Source organism: Nannospalax galili, unplaced genomic scaffold (genome assembly GCF_000622305.1).
Source record: "Nannospalax galili isolate Female #2095 unplaced genomic scaffold, S.galili_v1.0 scaffold559, whole genome shotgun sequence".
In the NCBI taxonomy this organism is placed as follows: Eukaryota; Metazoa; Chordata; class Mammalia; order Rodentia; family Spalacidae; genus Nannospalax; species Nannospalax galili.
In genome coordinates this window covers 4,137,177-4,144,162 of record NW_008343479.1, presented here as the reverse complement: position 1 = coordinate 4,144,162, position 6,986 = coordinate 4,137,177, and the positions used below count along the sequence as shown (strand labels likewise).

The following is a 6,986-nucleotide window of genomic DNA, read 5'->3' as shown; positions in this document are numbered from 1 at the left end:
AAAACCACTTTCTTTTGTCTTCATTTGTGTGCTGATTTGTTAAACTTTTGAATCCAGAATAATTAAAATATGGGGATGTTTCAGGAATTTGCTGCTGAATTTAAGGTTTCCATTATGTATCTAAAGATATTCAGTGGTATTTAATTGAAGAATAATGCTCATGGGTTGATGACAAGTATGTTTTGATTTTTTTTTGTTTATATGATTTCTTCCCTTTTTAACAATTTTTATTATTTTTGTCTATTATTTTTATTTTATGTGTATGCTTGTATTGCATGCACGTAGGTAAGTGCACCCATGTTGTGCAATGCCCATGGAGGACAGAAGAGGCTGTTGGACCCCCTGGAACTGTATTTACAGACAGTTGTTAGCTGCCATTTGGGTGCTGGAATTCAAACCTGGGTCTTCTGCGAGAACAGTCAGTGTTCTTAACTGCTGAGCCAACTCTCCAGCCCCCTTAAATTCTTTCTTAAAAAAATACTTGATTGAGTTCAGAATTTCATTAAATATATTTTGATCATTTTCAGATCTCCTCCTCCTTCCTCCCCTCATTAATGTCTTTCATTGTTGTCTATCCTTTAAATTAATTAATTGTTTTTAAAAGGTTTATCAATTCTTATCCATGCCTCCCAAGTGCTCCATCATTTTACCTTGTAACTGCTGTCATCAGATCTACAATTTGTGTGAATGATCTATATTCTATATGTTCCGTATGTTTTCATTAAAATTAAACAAACAGGTATATAAAATGGTTTATAAACTAAAAGGACTCTGTGATTATTATCATTAGTCATTAACTGCAAAATTCAGGCAGAATAGGCATTTGCATATAACAAGTTACTTGTTAGAAGAATTAGTTCTAATATTAAATATAAAATAATATCTAACATTTATTAATGCCTATTATGCATCCAAAATTGTAATAAATGCTTTAGAGCCGTATTTAGTCCATATCAAACTTAAAATGTGAATTATGTTAGTGTGAAAAACAGATAAAAACCATCTGAAAACATTTTATTATTATAAATCACTATTATAAATTGGTTCAAATTTTATGTAGATTAAAAAAAGAAAAAGGAAGAAAAGACAAGACAGAAAAATTCCATATAATTGTATCAAATTAGTGTGGAATTATGGAATTATTATTGAATTATACTTTTCAGAATTTCAGAAATTTTAGACACAGAGATGTTTCTTTTACCTTTTTTCTTTCTTTCTCTTTCTTTCTCACTATTATAAATTGGTTCAAATTTTATGTAGATTAAAAAAAGAAAAAGGAAGAAAAGACAAGACAGAAAAATTCCATATAATTGTATCAAATTAGTGTGGAATTATGGAATTATTATTGAATTATACTTTTCAGAATTTCAGAAATTTTAGACACAGAGATGTTTCTTTTACCTTTTTTCTTTCTTTCTCTTTCTTTCTTTCTTTTTCTTTCTTTCTTTCTTTCTTTCTTTCTCTTTCTCTTTCTTTTCCTTCCTTCCTTCCTTCCCTCCCTCCCCCCTCTCTCTTTCTTCTTTCTTTCTTTCTTTCTTTCTTTCTTTCTTTCTTTCTTTCTCTCTTCATTTATTTTTTAGACCGTGTCCCATACTGTATCCCAGACTACTTTGTACTTACTATATAGCTCAACTGGTCTTGAACACATGGCAGTTCTACTTCAGCCGCACAAGTAACAGGTTGATTATTATGCTTAAAAAACTGTGTCCTTATGAGATATTTATCAAATAATATATGCAAAGTAAATAATATTTGTAAACAATTAATAAAACATTTTTATGGTAGAAGAGTTTTATTATAGAAGAAATAAAAGAGGCTAAGAAGAAGAAGAAATAAAAGAGAACAGAAGTACAAAGATTCAGTAACTATCTCCCTTAGTAATTAAGCTAAATTAGTCACAAAGGCAGATGTAGGTGATGTGTATTGTATACCCAGTAGGATACACAATATGTAGATGCTAAGAGATGAGAGTATGATATATTTGAGAGTTTTGGTGAGATCAAGCATTACCAGAAAACAATGTGAGGGGGAAAGGAATGTGGCTCGATATTTACGAGGAATCACATAGAAAGAAGATCAGTAGAGCCTTTTAGACACAAAGCAATTCCATATGCTCTCACAAAGAGAATAAATAGAATCTACTGAAGGCTTTTCAGCAGAAGAGTTGGAAGAGCACATGATTTATGGTGATTATACAACTTCATAGAAATAAATTGGAAGAGCAATAGAATAGGTGTAGAGAATCCATTCATAAGCCATTTGTAACGTTACTGCGAGGTTACTGTAAGGAACCATATTTGGCTGTAAGTGAATTCTTGTAAAAATAATAAATTATAAAATGGAATAATGTCAGTACTATCTACTATGTTTGAAAATCAGTTACTGACTTTCCCGCCCACTCATCACACACTCACTTCCTGTCTTGAGGCCAGGTCAAAATATGCTGTAGAGCCCAAATTTAATCAACTAAAAGGGATGAAGAAAGCATTTCAGTTCATTTGAGAGGAACATAACAAAAATAATGCATCTCAAAATAAATGTCCTTAAATGAAAAAAGAATTTATGTAGAGTGGAGTTTGATTCTGTCTTTTAAGGTCAATGATAAATTTTTGGCTTTTGTGTGGTCCTTATTTTTAAACATTTTCACTTATAAATGTCAACGTAAAAAAGATGGTATAAACTCAGGCAAGGTGGTGTATGCCTTTAATCCCATCACTCAGAAGGCTGGGGCAGGCAGATCTCTGTGAATTAGAAGCCAGCCTGGTCTACATAGAAAGTTCCAGCTGAACTAGGGCTACATAGTGTGCCACTATCTCAAAAAAAAAAAAAGTGTAGTATTTGATAACCAAAAGGTTGACTACAACCAAAAAAAAAAAAAAAATGAAGCTACTATTTAGGTGTTGCTTTGGATTTGCTTTACAGAGAAGTAAATCTAAATTTGCTGTACTGTAAATTGCCTCAAGAGAAGTTGAGTTTAACACTGTCTCTCAGTCACTTATGAGTTATTTATTAAAATCTTTTTATTTATTCATTTGTATTTTATGTGCATGAGTGCTTTTTCTACATGTAGGTAAGCATGTCCATGTGTGCAATACTCATGGAGACCAGAAGAAGACATCAGATCCCCTAGAACTGGAATTACCACAGCTGTTAGTAGCCATGTGAGTGCTAGGAAACAAATCTGGGTCTGCCAAGAGAGCAGCCAGTGTTCTTAACTCCCAAACCATCTTACCAGTCATGTGAGTTATTTTTATACTGGCCCAAATTAGGTCATAGACAACTTTCTAATTCAGAGTACACAAAATATGACTTGTGGCCAAGAGCCTTTTATCTGAGTATATGTCATTTTTCTTATAAATTTAAATAATTTTTTATTTAATATGTGAATATTTTTCCTGCATGTGTGTAAATGCACTGATATTATCCAATGCCAGAGGAGGCCACAAGAAATGGTGTTAAATCCCATGAAACTGGAATTACAATTATTAGCCACCATGTGGGTGCTGGGAACGGAACCAGATCCTCTGTAAGAGCAGTCAATGCTCTTATCTACTGAGCCATCTCTCCTCTGGCCCAGGCATTTTTCCTTTCATTTGAAATGATATTAACTGCACAGACAATAGATATTATAATTACGGGTCAAGCAGAAGCTAGGAATTAGCACACAATATTTACTAATACTGTTCAGGGTCCGTAAAATTCCCTAAATTGACCACTCAGACACTGAGTCTCAGTGAAAAGGAGCACTTTATTGGAGCCAACCAGTTGGGGACACATACAGTCTCGGGAGTTGTACTGCGACCCTGAGCAGTGAAAATGCAGGACTTTTAAGCAGAAAAACTACAAGAACCACAAAGCAAGGATGCCCATAAAAACTATACACAGAATAACCAAGAAAGGATTGGAACAATCTAGGGCTGATTTCCAGATACTTTACCTATACAGCCATTGGCTATCTTATCTGGGGCAGAACGTTCTTTCTCTTCTGCCCCAGATTATTCCCATAGAAACCATACATAGATGTCTCAGGTATACTGCCATTGGCTAGCTTACCTGGGGCAGAACGTTCTATTTCTTCTGCCCCAACCATTTCCATAGAAATCATAAACAGATACCAGGAAAGGATTGAACAATGGAGGGGATTTCCAGAGTCAAGTGGAGGGCAGCTTTTTCTCAGAGGACAGGGAGGGGTTCTGAGGGGCACTCTCCTTCAATACAATAAATATTTATCTGCCTACAACGCAAAAATATTGATGACAGACCATATTATCAGTTTGTTAATAAGCTTTGTGTTGGACATCTTTTTGTTCTTGCAGAGCTGCTCCCCATTTTTCTCTATCTGTACTCTACTCAGGAAGAGCTTGTAAGGTGTCTCTACTGGTTCCTATGTCCTTTAATATCTGGCTCATTTTGATAATGCAAGATTCTTTCAGGAGGTATGGTGAATGGGAGTGAAATACTGTTGCTTCCCAACATATCATCCGTGTGCCTTATTATGTGTGGTCCTCTAAATTGAAGGCCATATGCCAAGTGACCGTCTCTCTATCTTCCTAAAGTTAAACTCTATGTAACTTTCACAGGACTCAGAATGGTAAGAGTATACTATTATTACAAGTCTTGGGGTATTTAGATATTTCTTAAAGTTTTCCCATGCCAGAGCTACAGTACTGCCAAAACTTACTTCACAAATCCTTCCTACAATTACTTCAGTTTAGGGTGTCATTTTTTATTCTCTATTTAGACCATGAAACTAACCTTCTAATTTTAAGGTTAATGCATATCTTAGTTCTTTAAATCACTTCAAAATATTATAGGAAGTAAGATTTAATCAACATTGAATGGTACTTTTCACGTCTTTTGCAACCCTTAATTTACTTTCCCAAAATATCCATATTTTTTACAAATTAGGGATTTATAAAGATGAATTAAACATCAAACTAGCTTTCAAGATGCTAGACAAGGACATGAGCATGCCATATAGACATACAGTGTGAGATACAGACCAAATTTTAGAGTGTAGTTGGCGGGTTAGGAAATGTATCAAATATTTAGTGCTAGTGCTTATTAATTTCATATTCAGTTTTGTTTTCAAAATTTCTTTTGATCTCATTTAATGTTCTACTCTGCACTTGTTTTTTTGTTTTGTGTGTCTTTGTTTTTATTTTCATAGATTTTTTTCTGATAATTTTAGTAGAAACTTCCTTTAGGAGGGCAGGGCAGGGTGGGGTCCTCTCATATCCCAACTGGCCTGGAATTCAAGGTTGGCCTTGATCTCAGAGATACACCTGCCTCTCCAATGGGATTAAAGGAGTGCATCACCTAGCTTGGCTCTATGTATTCTTTTTTTAAACACAAAGTTACACTTCAAGTTATACAGTTCTAGAACTGTAGACCTACTCTGATTTATTTCCAAACAGTATGCAGTTACTAAAGTTACAGAAGGATTCAATACACAAGGAGAACATTTTGCTTAAAATAGTCAATGTACGTATTTCCTATCCATATGGACACTTTTTCCACTTTTTATTATACTACAGGTTGAGTACTGAGTACAAGAACTCTTTTTTTTCTTTTTCAAAAAATTTGTTTTCATGCTGGGTGTGGTGGTGCATGCCTTTAATCCCAGCACTTGGAAGGCAGAGGCAGGTGGATCTTTGTGAGTTCGAGGACAGCCTGGTCTACATAGTACATTCCAGGACAGCTGGGGCTACAGGGAGACCCTGTCTCAAAAAGGCAAAAAATTTTGTTTTTATTAAATTTTGTTTTATTTCATGAAGAATATCTCAAAAAATCTGAATCACCTTTATAGCCCCATCCCCACCAGTACCCTCCCATATCCCTATGCCCCAACTGGCAACCAGGTACTCTGTCCTGGGTGTTAAGGCCTACTGTGTCAAGTCAGTGTCACCCGACATTCTCCAGTGTAAGCCCATCCACTTGCAGTCTAGTCATATCCTCTTATCTACTATGCAAACACCTGTCATTTTTTAAAAACAAAGCATATGGTGGGAGTTTATTTACAGAAGACTGGGTGCCCTCCATTTATGGCTTTTTAAATATTGAAGTATATGCAAAGCTTTCACTTTGTAACCCCAGTTCACCCACCTCTGCTTAAACCTCCACCATCAAATCCTCTTCTTCCCTTGGTCTATGAATCAGACCACTCCTGTTCTGGTTCTCCTTTGATCTGGAATATCCCCTAGACTCCTGTCCACAGATACCCATGCTACTTGGGTGGTCTGTTAGAATGAACCCTGCTGTTGCTAGCTGCTGCTCTGTTGACTAGATTGACTAGGAGCCTGGCTATAGGATCTGGTCGGCAGTAGGGCCTAACTAGCAGGAGGCTGCTACCCATAGCTGTTTTATTGACCACAGCTACTCTGCTGTCCATAGCTGTTCAGTCACCCAGAGGTGTTCTGCTGAGTGTAACTTCTCTGATCATAAATTTTCTCATCAGCTGTGAAGAGATGGAGGTGTAGTGACTAGCTGAATGGGATAGCTTCTATAACTGTATCTACTCTGACCATATCTTAGAGTGGGCTGGTTTTAGCCCTCTTTGTTAAATTGGGGTTAAGTAATCTCATCAGGCTTGTTATATTGTAGTTTTGCAGGTGTAGTGACTGCTATCTGTTGCCTATAGCTAAGTGCCATAGGCACACTGAGCTGCATAGGAGGCCAAGGTGGTGGTGCCATATACACCAGTGCCATACTCCCGACAGGCTGTCTGTATGTCCTGGGAGTGGGGCATTTATATTAGTATAATCAGTTTGGTGACTGTGGCTGGAGAGATGGTTCAGAGGTTAAAAGCACTGGCTGTTCTTGCAGAGGGCCAAGGTTCAAGTTCTAGCAACTAAATGGTGGCTAACAACTGTCCATAAGTCTGGCACCAGGGGACCTGACACCTTTGTCTGATCTTCTCAGACATTGCACAACACGGTGCACTCACATACATGCAGGCAATAAACTCATACACATAAAATAAAAAT

The 6,986-nt window shown here is 36.3% G+C and overlaps 1 pseudogene; it reads right to left on the bottom strand.

The window, feature by feature from the left end:
* Positions 1-6,042: 6,042 nt before the first annotated feature.
* On the bottom strand, positions 6,043-6,708 carry LOC115071466 (annotated as a pseudogene).
* Positions 6,709-6,986: the final 278 nt, after the last annotated feature.